This window comes from Mixophyes fleayi, chromosome 2 (genome assembly GCF_038048845.1).
Source record: "Mixophyes fleayi isolate aMixFle1 chromosome 2, aMixFle1.hap1, whole genome shotgun sequence".
Classification (NCBI taxonomy): domain Eukaryota; kingdom Metazoa; phylum Chordata; class Amphibia; order Anura; family Limnodynastidae; genus Mixophyes; species Mixophyes fleayi.
The window spans coordinates 368,644,996-368,663,976 of NC_134403.1; the positions used below are offsets into that span (position 1 = coordinate 368,644,996).

Here is an 18,981-nt window from a genome sequence, read left to right on the forward strand (position 1 = left end):
AAACGGAAGACGACAAATTTCCGAACTAGTCCCCATTTAAGCAGGTGAAACTGTGAGGAAGGGATTAAGGATATCTATTAACTCCCAGAGGAGCCGTTTCTGAACCACTCGTATATGACTAAGTAGAAAGGATTAAAGAGATCCCTATCAAGCATTGGATTAGAATTTGGGAGAATGCATCTGATACATCTTTATTTGTACGATAAAAGGAAAACGTTAACAAAACATTATTCAGTTGGTACCAAACGCTGGGGATATTACAGACTTTGCTGTATTCAAAGGGAAACTAACTTTATAAGTTATGTTTTTGGCAACACTCCTTAATTGGACCTTTGTGGGAAAATATCTTCACCTTGGTAGAGGGCAGTCCAACAGCAGCACACAGCAGTATGACTATAAACTCTGCAAAATAAAAATGTACAAATACAGTAAATATTGGATTTCCAAAGCAGGGGCGCACGCAGGGGAGGGTTTCTGGGTCTCCAGAAACCCCTCCCTTCCGCTAGCGAAGTGCCCCTACATAGCGGCACTGTACTATACAGCAGCCGCGGCGCTGTCAAAGATGCGTCCACGGCTGCTTCTTTTATACGGCTGCTGTATTTTACAGTGCTGCCGAAACGGGCCCCCCTAACAATCCTGTGTGCGCCCCTGCATAGAAAGGCAAAGCAAAAACGGCAAACGATTGTGACACTGGGAACGCCGCATCTCCGTCAAACGTCACTCTGTGGATATTTCCCTACGTCTAAATTCTTTTCTTACCTCTCTTATTTTCTGTTTGTTTTGCATCCAGTTTTTGCTGTTTTTTCCCCTCTCTTTTTCATACTGTACTTAGTTAGTTTGTATCTTGAGTGGTGTATTAGAAAATAATGGTCGGAGCCTCTGAACTATGTTCATGATTTCAAAGGCGTTTTGCAATTATTTGGGCAACTGGTGAAATGCATTATATCACTGTCATAATAAAGTATAATAAATGGGTTAAAATAGTGAAATATGTTATAATAGTCAACCTCTAATATATATGTCACCAGCAAGTGTCACTGTTGTTTTATTTGTCCATGTATAGGTTTAGTTGCTGCTGGACGTAGAAGACATTATAATATGGAATACATAAAGTATATCAAAACAATAAATGTAATGACAATATGCCCCTTTGTCTTTAAAATACACTGAACAGGTTATATTGACCACAGTTCTGTGTTAATCCTATTGATGTGCAAAACAATATGGGCCTGATTCACTAAGGCATGTATCTGCCGATTGTGAGCGTATTGTGCGGGTGTGGAAGGGGCGTTTTGCCGTAGTCAATGAACAGTAAGGGCGTGCCACACTCGAGCGCAGGCAGCCACGTCTGAATCTCAAAGTTACTTGTCCCTCTGCCGTATCTCTTGCTCCAGCTACAGAGCTAGTCTAAGTCCTGATCAGTAGTGATGACAGTCTTGTATCCATGCTATAACATGTGTTTGCAATCAGGAGCAACTGTAAACATGCCTTTATGTTCAGCAGGCATTACAAACATCCTAATAGATGTATATCATGGGGGAAAGAACTTTTTTTCTTTAACTGTTTTATTAATAATGCCTATATTATTAACAGGTGACATTAATTCAATGTTTTTTTTTTCTGTGTGTTCCTTTGCAAATTTATATTCCATATAGGTATTGGACGTATCCTGATGTGTCTTGAGCTGAGCAGACCTACACCCAAATTTATTAGCACACGTATTTTCGGACCCGCTCCTTGCTGTATTCGGGCGTGTGTCTACCCAAATTCTGTACGTTTTAAAACAAACGCACATGGCGTTCCGTGTGCGTGACTTGATTAATCCGTCCAATGGACGACACACTATATAGTACAAGCAGGGCATTTTGTCATTGGGCACCATGTTACCCTGAGCCTTTAAGAACACAAACTATTGAAACATAATAGAAATAGACAAAAAAAGGGAAATAGACAATGACTGGCCAGTTGTTAAATTCACTGCATGCTTGTACAATAAGCTGCGTCTGTGCATCGCTGACCCCCCAGCATTGAAAAGGTTACACAGAAGCCTCTCCCTCACAGGCTCTGTACTAATGAACCTAGCTTTTCCGGAGAGACACAAAGAGACTGGAAAGTAGGAGATTAGTGCTGGAATAATATGAATCGCATTGGAGCTTTGAACACTGTTTGCAGCCATATTCTTCCACAGTACTGAACAGTTCTCCACTGCTAAGACTGCAAATCAGGCCCTTAGGTTGTTGAATTAGAAGCTGCTAATTGCCCTCTTCATCTCGCTGAAATGCGCAATTTGCTTACTTGAAAGTGCATTTTATAGGCCCAGGCTGTTTGCATGTGGTCCGCGTACAGCGAGCACGGAAATCTTATCTGGCTGCGAACGTTCTACATCTCTAATTGGTTGGGGATTGAATTGTCCACTCCTGTGACATTTACTAATGAGAGTCGTCCCCCAGGGATGAACCCGTATTATCAGGTGGTGGTAATCTCGTAGCACTTTTATCTCCCTTGTTATTTTTATCCTATTGAAGTCTGCTATAAATATAACACACATAACACGTTGTAGAGGTGAGAATACAGATCTTACTATGGGCTCAGTCCTGCTATTCCCTTCACTTCAAATAAAGTGTTAGAAACAAGCAGAGGAGCGGAATTAGGATAGCAAATCTCAGGATTTAAAGGGACATTATTCTAAAATGATTATGTCACTAGCCAAGCTTGTCTTTTTGAATAAAAGAAAAAGTAAAGTAAAATTTGTTCAAAAGATTGCTTAGTAATGATAGCCACGTACTAATTATAATATATTTGTCATGATTTGTTAATTAGGTGACACTGTTCTATTTCTGTTTATTCATCATCATCATCATCATTTATTTATATAGCGCCACTAATTCCGCAGCGCTGTACAGAGAGCTCATTCACATCAGTCCCTGCCCTATTGGAGCTTACAGTCTAAATTCCCTAACACACACACACACACACTCACACAGAGAGAGAGACTAGGGTCAATTTTGATAGCAGCCAATTAACCTACCAGTATGTTTTTGGAGTGTGGGAGGAAACCGGAGCACCCGGAGGAAACCCACGCAAACACAGGGAGAACATACAAACTCCTCACAGATAAGGCCATGGTCGGGAATTGAACTCATGACCCCAGTGCTGCGAGGCAGAAGTGCTAACCACTAGGCCACTGTGCTGTTTATTGATAAATTTCATATTAGATTAGCAGATAAAACAATGTGGGAACTTATTTTAGCCAAAAATTTCCTAATCTGAAACTCCCGCATTGTTGGAAGGCTTTCTGGATTTCAGAGAGCACTCACTGTTCTGCAAAGAGGGCGGGGTCAGGCCTTGATGATGCAAATTACATACGCCTTCTAGCTACATGATCATACAAATGCAATCATTTGCAATTTATATGCCTGTCTTATAAATATGGTGGCACAGTGGTTAACACAGCTCTGGGGTCATGAGTTCGATTCCAACCAGGGCTGTATCTGTGTAGCGCTTGTATGTTCTCCCCATTTTGTAGTGGTTTTACACCGGGCGTTCCGGTTTGAGTCAAAACAAAACAACCTAGTTGGTTAATTGGGTTTTGATAAAAAATTCACCATAATGTCTGTGTGTGTTTTTGTTAAGGAATTTAGATCCACTCTCATCACTTCCTCCCATTCTCGGTTACAGGACTTTTTTGGGCTGCATCCACTTTGTGGAATTCCCTCCCTCACACAATAAGACTTTCCTCTAGTCTTCAAACCTCCAAGAGTTCTCTGAAAAGCCACCTCTTCAGGCAAGCTTATAATATTCCTCTACACCCTCTTAACCTCACTAGGTTACATTATTAACACGCTCTACACAGCTAACATAAGACAACGACCCTCTGACCAACATAGTTGTGTGACTGAGCATACAGCCCACTCAATACTTTGTAACCTTTGCATTCTAGCTGGACAAATATTCAATATGATGTAGCACTTACCCTTATGTATCAAACCATTGTCCCATAGATTGTAAGCTTGCGTGCAGGGTTCACTTACCTCTCTGTATGTGTGTATTACCCAGTATTGTTTTATTACTGTTTGTTTACAATTGTAAAGCGCTATGGAATCTGCTGGCGCTATATAAATAACTTTTTGATGATGATGATAATGATGATGATTGTATATTACAGTGGAGCAGGGACTGATGTGAATGATGACATGTTCTCTGTACGGCACTGTACAATATAATTGGCGCTATAAATAAGCAATAATAAATAAATACTCATTAAAATAAATCAAATAATGAGGATTGAGTTAAATATACAGTATATAAAGAGTTATACTGGTCAGTTGGTCAGAACTGTAAAACGTTGAGATCTCCAGGATTAAATCTGTAGAACCTGGAACTTTCCCACCAAGTTCAAGACAGTTGGAATCTATGGAAGTGATGGAGATCAGGGTGTAGCCAAAACTTTCAGTGGGACACGTTTACCACCCTCTAGCCGCACTTTATATGGGAGAGCACATTTTAATTTCGACCAATGTAACAAAAACAATGAAGTGTATGATTGCGACAGCGGTAAACACACAATGTCTAGAGGGGAGTTTCCAAATGCTTGGCTTCAGACAAAAAGCAAAAAAAACCCACACTCCCTGTGATAATAATAAAATTAGAAAAGTACAATGTATAAATGTAACATATGTTAAATAATAATAAAAAAGGGCATCATGAAGTAAGCTGTACATTAAAAACCCCACATTAATATTAACCTCCTTTAAATAAATCAAGCTTGACATCTATGACCACATTTATAATGTAATACCTTGCAACGTAATACAACAAAAATGAATACTAATCTCCCTCATATCCAATTAAATAAAAAAAAGTGCAATTAGTGTTACAGCTATTGCTGCCGAATGTCACAAACAATTTACTGCAATTTATTTTCTCTAAAGCCGCAGAAACACTACAGCCAAAGCAGAAGGACAATACGCTAGAGACAAACGTAAGAACAATCATGGCCGCCATTTTGTTGAAGCCAAAGTTCAGTCAAACTGTAGCAAATCTTTAGCAGATCCCCACAAAAAAGGGGCAGATTCAATTTAGCACAAGGTGAAGGTCTAATTTTCCCTCACTTTCCCTCCTAGAATACGCAGTAAAATTAACGGAGATTTCTTACCATAAAAGCCATCAATATGCGCATCTTTTTTTTTAATGCAGGAAGGAGGAGGTGATTCCTAGCAGCCGTATCCTCTTTCTAAACCACAGAAATATTGTGATTCAAGTGTAGGTGGGTTTCTAGGTAACTGGAAACCCCCACTAAGGACGCCCCAGTGTGACATGTAGTAAAGACAGTCCCAATGTCCCCTCACGCTCATGGTCAATTTAATACATAAATGAAGCTCTAACAAACAAGTTTAAATTAATAAATGCCCAAAACCATACCTCCATCTGTCCCGATTTCAGCGGGACAGTACCGATTTTAGGGCTCTGTCTAAAGTATCTCTATAGCTTGAATAAAGATCTAGGGGGCCCGGGGCACTTGAGACAGGGGGGCTTATCATTTTCGACACATTTTAGACAAATATACAGGCAATACGGTGTGCATTACAATTAGTTGCACACAGCTCTGCCTTCACGAGCAGTACAGTGTGACGCGGGAGATACCTCCCAACTGTCCTTGCAGTCAATCCTGACAGTCACCCAAATTCGTGACAGTCACCCAAATTCAGGACTGTCCCACCAGATTCAGGACAGTTGGCAGACTGTCCTGCTCTCCCTACCTGTCCTTGTCACTTTCACCACCTGTGGCTGCTGGTGTCTTTAGCGCAGTTGCTGCTTTTCTGGATCCTGGAATGTTGGGGGCCCTATTTGAAAAAAAATAATGGGTACATGAAATGTAGAAAATGCCAACCAGCCCCGGCATTAAATCAATAGCACTAATTTAATAATTAGGCCTCCATCCAACCCCAACACATGTAATAAATAGATCTATTTCCTTCCAACCAGCCCTGACATTAAACTAATAGTATACACAATTAATAAATAGACTTATTTCCCTCCAACCAAGCCCAGCAAAACATTAATAGCATTTACGTTTAAAATTTTCCCACAACCAGTCCTGGCATTAAATAATTAATATTCACATTTAATAAATAGCCCTCCTCACCAAACTCAACCCCACATTCAATTAATAGCCCCAAACCACCCCAGCATTAAATTAAAGGTCCCATCACCCCATTTAAAATTTAATACAGCCCACTATTAAATTAAATGGTCCATCGGATATTTAAATTGCCCCACCATCTCCCCACAAATTAAATTGCACCCATTAAATAATTAGCCCCCCTTAAACTCCTAAATTAAATTAATAGCCTATCGCCCACTCAAGTACTATTAAGACAGCCACCTCCCTTTCCTCATATCTTACATTTTAAGAACCCCCCCCACTCCCTCACACATTAAGCAACATACCTCCGCTTTCCTCACACACTATAGCAGCATACACGCCCCTCATTACACATTATAGCAGCATACACACTCCTATCTCACACATTATAGCAGCCCAGGGGCAAACGCAGGATTTGTAGAGGGGGGTTTCCACACCACGCCATCAGTGGACGTGACCAGCATACATGGGGGCGTAGCTATAATTTTAGACAGTGCTTGGCTGCTCTCCAACTCTTCCTATCCCCATAATATACATGGGCAATGCTGCATGCAGTACTGTTAGGTGCACACAGCTCTCCCTGTTCAAGTAGAGCTGTATAAGGTAGGGGCAGGGTACAGCCACCTCAATTATACAGTGCCCCAGGCCTGGGGGGGGGGGGTTTCCAGGCACTAGGAAACCCCCCCTCGGTTTGCCTATGCAGCCCCCCTTATATTTTTGTATGTGCAGCCCCACTCCCTATAGTTTTGTATATGCAGCCTCCTCACTGTAGTTTTCTTTGTGCAACCCCCTTACTTACCTTTAGTTGCAGTAGCCGTTCTGCAGCATCGCTCCTCAGATCAGACAGACAGGAAGTGAAGTGAACACTTCCTGTCTGAGCACACTGCAAGCTTCAGACCATTCAGCAATAGGAAGTCTCATGATTGGCTGCCTGTTGCTTTCCACTGACCACCAATTCCTTTGATTGCTACCTCCCTTGCGACCCCTACCATGGTCTCTTCCCCCCCATGGTCTCCCCCTGGTAAGGCCTATGCCCAATCTACCCCTGGCCTCAATTATCTGAAGTGTGCCTGGATTCCCACCAATGCACACGGGTTTGCAAAGTAAGACAGCAGCGTTTTCAGAGGGGCATAAGGTGGCACAGGCTGTAGGGAGGATCTGGGTGGACTGTTACTCCTTGGGAACAATGCAAGAAAGATTTCTGTCTGAGTAAGCTTATTGAAATTAGAAAGGGTAGAGAGGAGATGGTACATTTTTAGGGGAATTCCTTACTGAGTGGAGGAGATCATGGGCACATTCACTTGGCAGAAGGGCTTGAATTTTGCACCAGCTCATAGCTGGCGGTCTTTGGGTCTGGTTCTATACTCTTATTGGTAAGCACTCTACAACCTTACGGAGAGGTGCACATTTAGATGCTCTGCTAACAATGCTTGTCAGTCCCTACCAGCGGGATGGTGGCGTGGCCACGGCAAAATGGGAGCATGTCACGGTGGGGACTTGGCAACGCCCCCAGTAGGCTGCCTGGTGGCTGTGAAGAGCTAGGCTGCCCATTACATACCTCCCTTCCCCTTACATTCCCATGTCTCGGCCAAACATGTCTCCAGGCAGGACAGAGCCCTAAAATCGGGACTGTCCTGTTGAAATCAGGACAGTTGGGAGGCATGACAATGTCATAAAAGCTCCACTCACGCAAACGTGCCCCCTGTGTTCCCGATGTCCTCTCTCTGTCCACTCTTATGATTAGTAAATGAGGTTAAATCAAGCCGATAGGTCTTTTCTGCCTCTCCCCAAACCTAGGGGGGCACTTCTGGCTTTACGGAGGTAGCTCTCAACTTTAGGGAGTGGGCTGGCTCTTGATGAGCACGAGGAGAACCTTCCATAGTGACTGGTACAAAGCTAAGACGATTTGCAAGCCCTCCTGGTGCCCTTCATTAATAACTTCCTGTACTTGGTACATGTGAATTTCCAAATACAGCGAGGAACGGCGAATCAAATTCGGGTCTTGAAGACTGTATGGGTGAAACTTAGCAACTCTGCAAAATGGTCTTTCCTCTTGTGAGACACCAGTAACCCCAAAGTATGATGTGATTTTGCTGGAAAAGCACCAGTGTTAAAAGTGGTCATCTGACACCCTGCTCACATTCAAACTCTCAGGGACCACAAAATTGTAAAATGATTGACAGGAAGCTTTGAATAAAAACTGGGAAGTGTGAATCACGAATCAGTGATCTCACTGGTAACATTTTTAAAACACAAATTTAGGCACAATTCGCACATTGTCAGTCAAAATTTGTCAAATTGCTTCAAACAGAATATATAGAGATACATACACATCTTGCAGTCAACGATTTGAATCAACATTTTTACTCTTTTGTGTGCAGTCACAAAAGAGTAAAACAAAGACTGCAGATTTAGAAGACCACGCCTGCAAGACATATTATTTGTATTTCAGCAATGACATTAGCAATGGAGCAATGGAGCTCTTCTCTTTGTGTATTACCTATATAACACAGTACAATGTGACTGCTGATTTAGAAGCCTGCCAGACCTATTATTTCTATTTCAGCAATGGAGCAATGGAGCGTTCCTGAATGTCACTGGAGAACACTGCTACCCCTCCTCTTTCTATTCTACCTATGACGCTGCCCAATTGCCTAGAGACTGCCAAAAACTGTGCTACCCCTTCTGTGTCCCTCTGTGAAATGGCGCTGGATCGCCATGGAGGGCGGTACTTATAGAATCCAAAGCTTGCAAGATCCGACGACATCACGATGACGTTTTGCCTCGTTTTCAATTCCGAGGGCGTGCAAAAATGTTTTTTTATTCCCCCCCCAAAAAAAAAAATACATGTATTAGGATATTATTAGTGTCTACTGTACAAAAACTTTTTTTTTACAGTTGCTCCTGATACAAACACATGTTGTAGCATGTATACCCAGTTAGTACTAGTAATCAGCACTTACACCTGACCTGTAGCTGGTGCAAGTGATACAGCTGAGAATCAATGAGAGATGTCCAAAGCTTGAATTGGACTCTTGGCACACCCTTACTGTACATTGACTACGTACAAACACCCAGTCCCCTCCCCATTCCATCCATGAAATCGTAATAAGGGTCCTTTGCACGTGAATTGAAGATGAAGATGAATTGGACGTTGCCGCGTTCTCTGGTGTATGGTTAGTTTCTGGGCATGCTCAGAGCTATTTTACGCAAAATAAGGAACCTATCAGCATGTATGTTCCTTAATGCATTTGGAAAAACGTAGAAACATATATATCTAACAGATAAATAATGCATTTGCGCCAGAAACAAATCATTGCGTGGGTTCTTTTCTTCATCATTCATAAACGAGGTCAGAGAAATGAGTCCGGTATATAGACACATACAAGTATGTACATCAAGAGAAGGAGACCTTGCCAATTTCTGTACATAGGAGGCACTGAAACTTCCTCTCAGACACTGCATAATGCAATAAAGATTTTCTTTGTTGAACAACCTTTTCAGCGTCTTTTATTCTGTATACTATTATAAATTCCACTGCAAATGTACTTAAATTGCTTAAAAGTATATATATATATATAAATGCCTGTTGCACTACTATTTACTGACTTTTTGTAATGAAACTGAAAAAACTAAGTTTGTGCTCTCAAATTCTCTTGTCTCTAAGAACAACATAAGAAATTAACAGAGAGAAGAAATGAAACATCGCTCGGCACACAGGGGAAATTACTGGGCTCTGCGAGTCTGAGATTTCGTTCGGCTTCTTTGTTGAATTTTATAGCTGGTGGGCTCACTTTCAGCTCCACAAAAGTGTCTGCAGAGTCTGCCGCCGGCAAACAAGCTTTGTACAGAGTCTTGTCATCATCTATAGGCCGAGGCATCTGGGAAGACGGGAACCCATAGGGTTAGTTTGCAAGTGACCTTGGACGGATCCTCATAATTCTCCGCTATGCATTAATAAAGTAATGTGACACTTGAGGCAGGTTCCCTGGCAAAGGACTAATGGAGAGGTTACATCTTCCATTCTTAAATGGGATATATAAGTTTTCACAAAAGTATGATACTAATTGTGTATTCTCCGGCTTTATGTGCATTCATCAAAAATGGGATTTGAGAGGAGCAAAGTCGAGGCAGAGTTCTAAGCAAGAGTGGAGAATCTTAAGTGGAACACTTAAGGATGACTCTCACAGGACCTCTGTCCTTACCCCAGGATGAGAGCCAGAACCATCATCAGGTATATAACAGAACATACACACAGTATCATCCTTTTCTCATACTGACTCTCACCTCTGTCCTTACCCCATACTGAGAGCCCTCACTATAAGCAGGTATATATTTATATTGTGGCATTAGATATCTGTGGTACATAGACAATTTTTAAAGTCTAGTTTCTTTTTATAAATAAATTAAGATTATGATGATGATGATGATGATGATGTTGACACTTTTATATTTTAATATTATTGATTATGAGATAACCTTGTAAGAAAAATTGTGGCTCTAAGACGAAAAGAAGAGGTGCCAAAAAAGTTGCAGGTGGACAACCCCTTAAGTACTAAGCTGGGTACATATAATGCTGCTGTTGCTGTTACGTGGCTATAAGTAGCTGCAGACACAGCCGCCAGTTCAGCCTGAATTACAACGTCGGCACGGCCCCATCGCCCATCCCACAATACCCTCACATGCCCTTCACTGGCCCAAAAATAGACCACATGCCCTCAGATGCCACCTGTGCTCCAAAACTCCCCCACATGCCACTCCCAACGTGCCACTTTGGCCTACCCACATGCCCCTTAGACTTTCCCACATGTCTCTCTGTCCTGCTCACCTGCCCTTCAGGCCTACACACATGTCCATTAAAACATCCCCACATACCCTTTACATGCCCATCAGACCTACCCACATGCCCCTTACATGTCCATCAGACCTACCCACTTGCCCCTTACATGCCCATCAGACGCCACATGCCTCTCACACATCCGTCACTTAGTTTTTCTCCTGTGTTATACTGTGTGACCTCCCTGCATTGCGCAGAGGAGGTGAAGTGACACAGAAACCAGCTATCCCTGGTCACTCCTACTCTTTGCTTTTTAGCAAAAAGTAGCTGCTATCTGAGGGGTGCAGGAAACGGCTCACCAGGCTGATCTAGAACATTCCAGCAGGAGATGAACCTTGGAAGAGTCTGTGTGGGGTGGACTGTTGTTATATAACTGCTAATAATCTGAGCTTGTATCCTGGAGTAAGGATGAAGGTTTCGCTGTCATTACACCCAGCAGTATGCCAGCCGTCCTGCCTGTCTATAAATTGGTGAGTATGTTGCAGGATTAAAAGGGTTTGCTCAATCCCTTGCTTACTACATGGTAATTCTCCTGGAAGATGGCACAGTTGGCACATCAAGAGGTCACAAATCATTTTCCTTACCCACCACATGCACAAACATGGACATTGATAGCTCCTGTGCTGGGGTTTGTATTTTTGGAAGTCTTTAGTTTTAAAAAAAATATCTGTTCCAATCCTGGTATTTATACCTACCAAATTTTGTACATTGGGTGCCTGATTCAGTAAGGAGTGTAAATGGCAATTTGTTGCATATTTTGTGCACAATTACGCTGCACATGCTCAGAACCGGACTATACGCCAGAGAATGCAGTAACGTCCGATTCATCTTCGAGCACAAAGGACCCTTACTACAGCCTACGATTTCATGGGCGGAACTAGGAGAGGAAGGGGCGTATGTATGTAGTCACTGTACAGTAAGGGCGTGCCAAGCTGGAGCGCACACAGCAGGTCCGATTCAAGCTTTGGGCATCTCTCAGGTAGGTGATTTTCTGTCCTATCGCTTGTACCAGCTACAGGTCAGGTGTAAGTGCTGATTACCAGTGATGACGGCTGTGTATACAGCTAGAGCATGTTAAATAATTACTTCCTAAAAAATGTATTTCATCGAAATAAAAGTTTATTTTTTATTTTATAATGTTTTGTCATTAATGTTTACTGAAAGGTGACATTAATTGACTACTTTTTATTTTTTTCTGTGCGTTCTCTTGTGACTTGATATTCCACATATGTATTGATTGTATCCTGCAGTGTCTGTTAGTGTAGAGCGGCTCTAGACCCGTATTTATCACCAGATGTATCTTCAGATCCGCTCCTTATCGACTATGGTTGTGCATATGCCCGAAAAAACAAAAAACACATGACGTTAATTTTACTGTTCGTGCACCATTGAATGCACAGGACACGTACTACAGCCTGCAGTTTTAGGAAGTGAACTGGGTGGGGAGGGGGCGTGACATTAATTCAAGATTTCATTTTCCTGTGCGTTCTTTTGCGAATTTATAATCCTTGTAGGTATTGGACGTATCCTGCAGCATCTTGTGTAGCAGAGCTCAGCAGACCTACACCCGTATTCAACAGCGCTCGTATCTTGAGATCTGTGTCTTGCTGAATTTGGGCGAATGCAAAGCCTAAAGCGTGCGTATAATACTAAGCTCTTAGAATAAGTGCCTTGATCAATCAGGCCTGTGGCTTTATAGTGTAAGTAATAAATGAAACTTTCTCAGTACCATAATTGTACCCCATATAATACTGTAATCAAGTGTCATATACATAAGAGAGAATAGTGTCTGGACAGTGTTATTAATATATAAAAAAAGTTACATTTACTATGTAAAATATACTTAAATACAGCCACAAAATAAACATTAAAAGGACAAATGAAATTCAATTAAATACAAACATCTGCTGTATTCCTCTTTAAGAGTCTACAGCCAATCTTTTTCCTGCCACAGTCCTAGTGGTGGTATCAAATAAAAAATTATGATAGACTTCATATAATATAGCAGAACGCACTAATGAATGAAGTACTATCAGTAGGAGGGGTCAAAATGTAATCAGCCAATCAGTAGCAGATAACCGGTACCTTTGTGAGTTCGGAATTACTTAGGTAAAAACAAATGGAGAGATACAAGTGTACTTTTATTTTATATCAAAAATAGATATCTGTATTCACACAATCAGAGAGGGAAATGGTACAGATAATAACAGCCAGTGGGTTCACTGCACATAGTATCTACTAGACTACCCTACCCTTAAGGGACTGTAGTCATTATTCCTCTGCCACCGAGCCACACAGTTCACTCCTCTGCTGCAAGGCAGGGACCAAGCCCAATGTTCTTCTGTTTTTCGCAGGTCCACAAAATAGAAAAGCCCTCTGAGTCTTAACATATCCAAATCTCTTCACAATTCTGGACTAGTACAACAGAAGCCATAACATCTAGTCAGAATGCCCAAAGTAGAAGGTTGAACCATCACAGGATGGCTGTGCTCTCTTTGTTAAATCTGCTTCTGTTCCCATGTTGGATTGGCCTTAGTGAATCCAGATAACAAATCCCCACTAGATTGTGGACCTGGATCATGGAAGGAGGCCACTGTGTCTCGCCAAGTCCTCGGATTGCAGCATGCACCTTTTTCGAGAGTCTCCAGGAAATCTGGCTAAAGCTGAAGTAGAACAATGGGCACACATTTGTTGAGTCATTAAAGCTATCTCACATAAGCCCAAGAACTATCCCTAATTCAACCTGTGAGTGCTTCTTTCGGGCAAAGTGGTTCTTTAGCTGATCGACACTTCCTATTCAACATGGCAAACCACTAGCGGAGGAAGTCTTAATGGTTGGCGTAACTTCTCTCAGTACCTTTGGGTGACTGGGTGCCCTAATAGGCCCAGGTGAAAATAGCACTTTTAGAGCATATGTTATAGAACCGAACAGCACCTACAGAACCCTCCTGGGGAAATTTAAGAATATCAGAACACCACAATTCTAAATTACATACATTTCAATGACATGTAACACAGTATTGGGAGAGTGGGGGTACCAGATATTCTTAAATTTTGAATATACCCGGCACCCAGCTCTCAACACAGCCCTATCCAAACAAATGGCTTAGCTTGTATACTACAGATCTAAAAAAGCCTCCCAAACTACCACTGTCTCTGTTGCAGACTCTTTTTATTTTGTTTTGGTTTATTAATTGATTTGAGAACTTTATGGTCTATTGAACATCATAAACAGAGACACAATTACTGTCACATCACATACGTCTTAATTCTTCTAATCTCCAGACTAACAGAGCAAAACATTAATATGTCCCGGCTTTAGAGAAGTCAAACTCTGGTCACATAGGATGTAAAGGACAGAGAGGATTAAATGAGACCTATTGTGAAACTCACATCTTTTATTCAGCCTATTTTTTAGTACAACCTGAAACACTTCAGGGGCCACATGGACGGCCATTAAACCTTTCAAAGGGCCGCACATTACCCTTAATCTTAGTAATAAATTAACACATTATGAGCCTGAGTCATTAAGGAAAGTAAGGCAAAAAAAGGAGTAAATGTTCCCCCGGAGCAAACCATGTTACAATTCAAGGGGTGCAAATTAATTTATTATTTGGCACATAAGTTATATACTGGCTGTTTTTTCAGCTAGCACACAAATACTTGATAGCTTATTTGTACAATGAAATTCAAAGATGACCTAGGACATACCCTACCCCAAATATAAACCTGTCCCCACATTTGAAATTTACCTCCCCCTCCAATATAACATGGTTTGGCCCAGATGCAAAGTTACTCCTTTTTTATGATTTGCTCTCCTTAATGGCTCAGGCCTTACATTTCATTAATAGACACCTATCTGTAATAACATACCAGCAGACATTTCAAACAAGTGTTACAAGCGATAACAACCAAATTTAACAGTAAAGCAGGAGGGTGTTGGGGGCCGTAAGTGAAGGGACTGAGAGCGCCTGTTACCCATCACTGCTGTTGTGTTACATCATTCTCAGGGCATACAAGCTAAAGTAGGTGGAACATCTGTGACATCATGGCGTCTATTTATCTAATGGCAAAGAGCACTATTTTCGGTGAAAACAGATGTTTCACAAGAGATAGGGCTTGTAATGGCATCATGATGACCCTACCATCAGTAAGATTCTCCAGCGTTCACTGATGAAGCTATTTAGCAAATATTGCGCCTGTACTGGATTTGCCATGCTATCTCTTCTGTAATAGCCATCGCCGGAATACAAGAAACGAGCAAAAGCATTAATTTAACGCATCACTGAAAAAAAGCATTTTTTTTTTGTTTTTAAAAAAAAAAAAATTTAAACTCATTACTTATATTTTTTACAGATGGAACTTAAAGCACGAACTGGGCTCAAGCATGCGCACATCTGCAAAAACTAGCCTGAGGAAGCGGTAAGTTTACTCTTACCCCACTGGGAACAGTTTCTCTGGGGCAATTGAGTATTGGTTAGCTGCCCCAGTGATATATTTTTGATAAATTGCGTTGATAAGTAAATCTTCCTAGTTATTATTGGAATTGGGGATTTAATGATAAATATGTCCCTATGTGACAAAATTATCATTAACACTCGATAAATGCAATTTAAAGGGGTTCTTCACTGACTTCTATTGGACCATAGTAAATTTAAATACTATCCACTCATACTCAATATTATTTCTGAGACATACTCTATCATTTTTGCAAATCTCTAGCTGTCAATCCCAGTAATCAAGCTTTAGAAAGAGATAATGGTAAGCCCCTATAAAAACATATCAAAAAATGCAGCAAAAAAGCCAGCCCCGGCCCTGATGGCCTCACCCCTCAATATTACAAAAAACTAGCTAGTGTACTCATCCGGCCAATGATGGACTTTTTAAAAAAAATCTTGACTGGAGCCTATTTTGATGCAACGATGACCTTGGTCCCTATCGTTGTCATGCCTAAACCGAATAGACTGCCCCCTTTTACCTTTATTATTTGCGTTATTAATCGAGCCCATAGCCACAAAATTATGTTCCAATAGAGCTATCCTCGGAGTCAAGGTGGAGAAAGCGTACCATAATATTTCCATGTTTGCGAACGACATACTACTTACACTATCGGACCTGACCATTTCCTTGCCTCCACTCCTTACAGACCTTGACAGTCACCGTCTATGGGGGTACAAAATTAACCACCAAAAGAAAGACTCCATTAGAACAAATCTCACCCAACAATTCCCTTTCAAATGGCACCAAAAGAAAATTAATACTTAGGCATCCACATTACCAAGCAATATAGCCAGCTCTTCCAAGCTAATTATTCTAATTTGCAATCACAGGTAAAATCCTGGAAAATTGAAACCAATGCCTCATCTCTTGGATCTGGCGTATAAATGCAATTAACATGAACATATTGCTCAGATTACTTTACCTTTTTCAAGCTCTGCCTGCTCGAATAACCCCTATGTATTTTAACAACACCATGCATCACAATTTATATGGGGCAAGAAACACCCCAGAGTTAAACTTTGCGTCCTGCAGAGGGTGGTGTGAGGCGGAGGCCTGGGACTGCCCAATTACAAGCACTACTATCTAGCAGAACAATTTGTCCAATGTGTATTATGGAATGCTCCCTGGACCTCGATTGAGGCAGAAAGCTTGACCATTTCCTTAGTCTCCTCTCTCTTTTCGCTCACTTAGCCACCCAATGTCGACTTCACGTCACCCAGTCGTTGCTCATACATTGACCCTCTGGGACCGATCTTACACAACATTTAATATAGCTCCAAATCTCAGCCCAATCATTCTGCTTTTTGATAACCCAAAATTTCCACCTGGTTGTATTATCAACTCATTTGATCCATGGAAGAGGAATGGTATTCGACAACTAAATGACATTTCTAAGGATCTCTGCTTCCCTTCCTTTCTTGACGTAAAAACTAAATATAATATACCTGAAAAATACTTCTTTCAATACTTACAGCTAAGCAATTGGCATTCCACCAACAAACCTAGCCTAAGGACCAGGCCATAGACCTTTTTTGATTCACTTTCCGTGAGGCAATCCTCAACTAAAGGTCTCATATCCCCTCTGTTTTGGGAACTTAAAATTAGGGATGTGCACCGGCGACTTTTGAGGTCTCGTGTTTTGTGTTTTGGATCCGGATTTTCGTTATTTTTGGGGTTCGGATTTGTCTCGCAAAACACTTGACGAAAGGTCTCGGTTCGGATTTAAGGTTTTGGATTCGGATTTTTTTTTAAAAAAAACTTAAAAAGTTTAAAAATCAAGTTTTTGGGCTTATTTTCACTCCTAGGCTATTATTAACCTCAATAACATTCAATAACAAGCATTTCCACTAATTTACAGTGTATTCTGAACACCTCACAATATAGTTATTAGTCCAAAACGTTGCAACAAGGTATCTTTCTGGACTGCGTAGAGGAGTGGGTCACCACAATATATATTAAAAACCCTGAACTTTTATGATTCGCACCAATAAATGTACCTGGACTGCGTAGAGGAGTGGGTCACCACAATATATATTAAAAACCCTGAACTTTTATGAATCGCACCAATAAATGTACCTGGACTGCGTAGAGGAGTGGGTCACCACAATATATATTAAAAACCCTGAACTTTTATGATTCGCACCAATAAATGTACCTGGACTGCGTAGAGGAGTGGGTCACCACAATATATATAATAAGAAAACCATCAACTTGTTTGATTCGCACCAATAAATGTACCTGGACTGCGTAGAGGAGTGGGTCACCACAATATATTAAAAACCCTGAACTTTTATGAATCGCACCAATAAATGTACCTGGACTGCGTAGAGGAGTGGGTCACCACAATATATATTAAAAACCCTGAACTTTTATGATTCGCACCAATAAATGTACCTGGACTGCCTAGAGGAGTGGGTCACCACAATATATATTAAAAACCCTGAACTTTTATGATTCGCACCAATAAATGTACCTGGACTGCGTAGAGGAGTGGGTCACCACAATATATATTAAAAACCCTGAACTTTTATGATTCGCACCAATAAATGTACCTGGACTGCGTAGAGGAGTGGGTCACCACAATATATTAAAAACCCTGAACTTTTATGAATCGCACCAATAAATGTACCTGGACTGCGTAGAGGAGTGGGTCACCACAATATATATAATAAGAAAACCATCAACTTGTTTGATTCGCACCAATAAATGTACCTGGACTGCGTAGAGGAGTGGGTCACCACAATATATTAAAAACCCTGAACTTTTATGAATCGCACCAATAAATGTACCTGGACTGCGTAGAGGAGTGGGTCACCACAATATATATTAAAAACCCTGAACTTTTATGCTTCGCACCAATAAATGTACCTGGACTGCGTAGAGGAGTGGGTCACCACAATATATTAAAAACCCTGAACTTTTATGAATCGCACCAATAAATGTACCTGGACTGCGTAGAGGAGTGGGTCACCACAATATATATAATAAGAAAACCATCAACTTGTTTGATTCGCACCAATAAATGTACCTGGACTGCGTAGAGGAGTGGGTCACCACAATATATTAAAAACCCTGAACTTTTATGAATCGCACCAATAAATGTACCTGGACTGCCTAGAGGAGTGGGCACTGGGCACCACAATAAAATATATAAAAAACCTTCAACAGGTCTGCATTACACTACACATACGGCTGCTCCTCCATCCTCTCCATCATATACATGTTGGAGTTTTAGCGTGTGACAACCTCTTGTTTTTGATAATGTCAGTGCATTTTGAATATTTTTCAATTTGCCCCACACCACTGAATGTACTTTATCTATGATACGCATCTATCTATCTTGACTGCGTAGTGTGGTGGCCCCGGTACACAATTTGGTACCGAGGCCACAATATAATTAAAAAACCCTCCACGTGTCAGAATTCCACCAAACAAGTATCTGGACTGCGTAGTGGGGTGGCCCCGGTACCCAATTTGATACCGGGGCCACAATAAAATA

The 18,981-nt window shown here is 41.2% G+C and overlaps 1 long non-coding RNA gene across 1 annotated transcript in view; it reads left to right on the forward strand.

Annotated features, from left to right (window-relative positions):
* The first annotated feature begins 15,355 nt into the window (after positions 1-15,355).
* LOC142140540 (uncharacterized) overlaps positions 15,356-18,981 on the forward strand; it is a 66,738-nt gene continuing 63,112 nt past the window's right edge. Inside the window, exon 1 of the long non-coding RNA XR_012688538.1 lies at positions 15,356-15,404. This is a non-coding gene — a long non-coding RNA (uncharacterized LOC142140540). The remainder of the gene's footprint in view (positions 15,405-18,981) is intronic.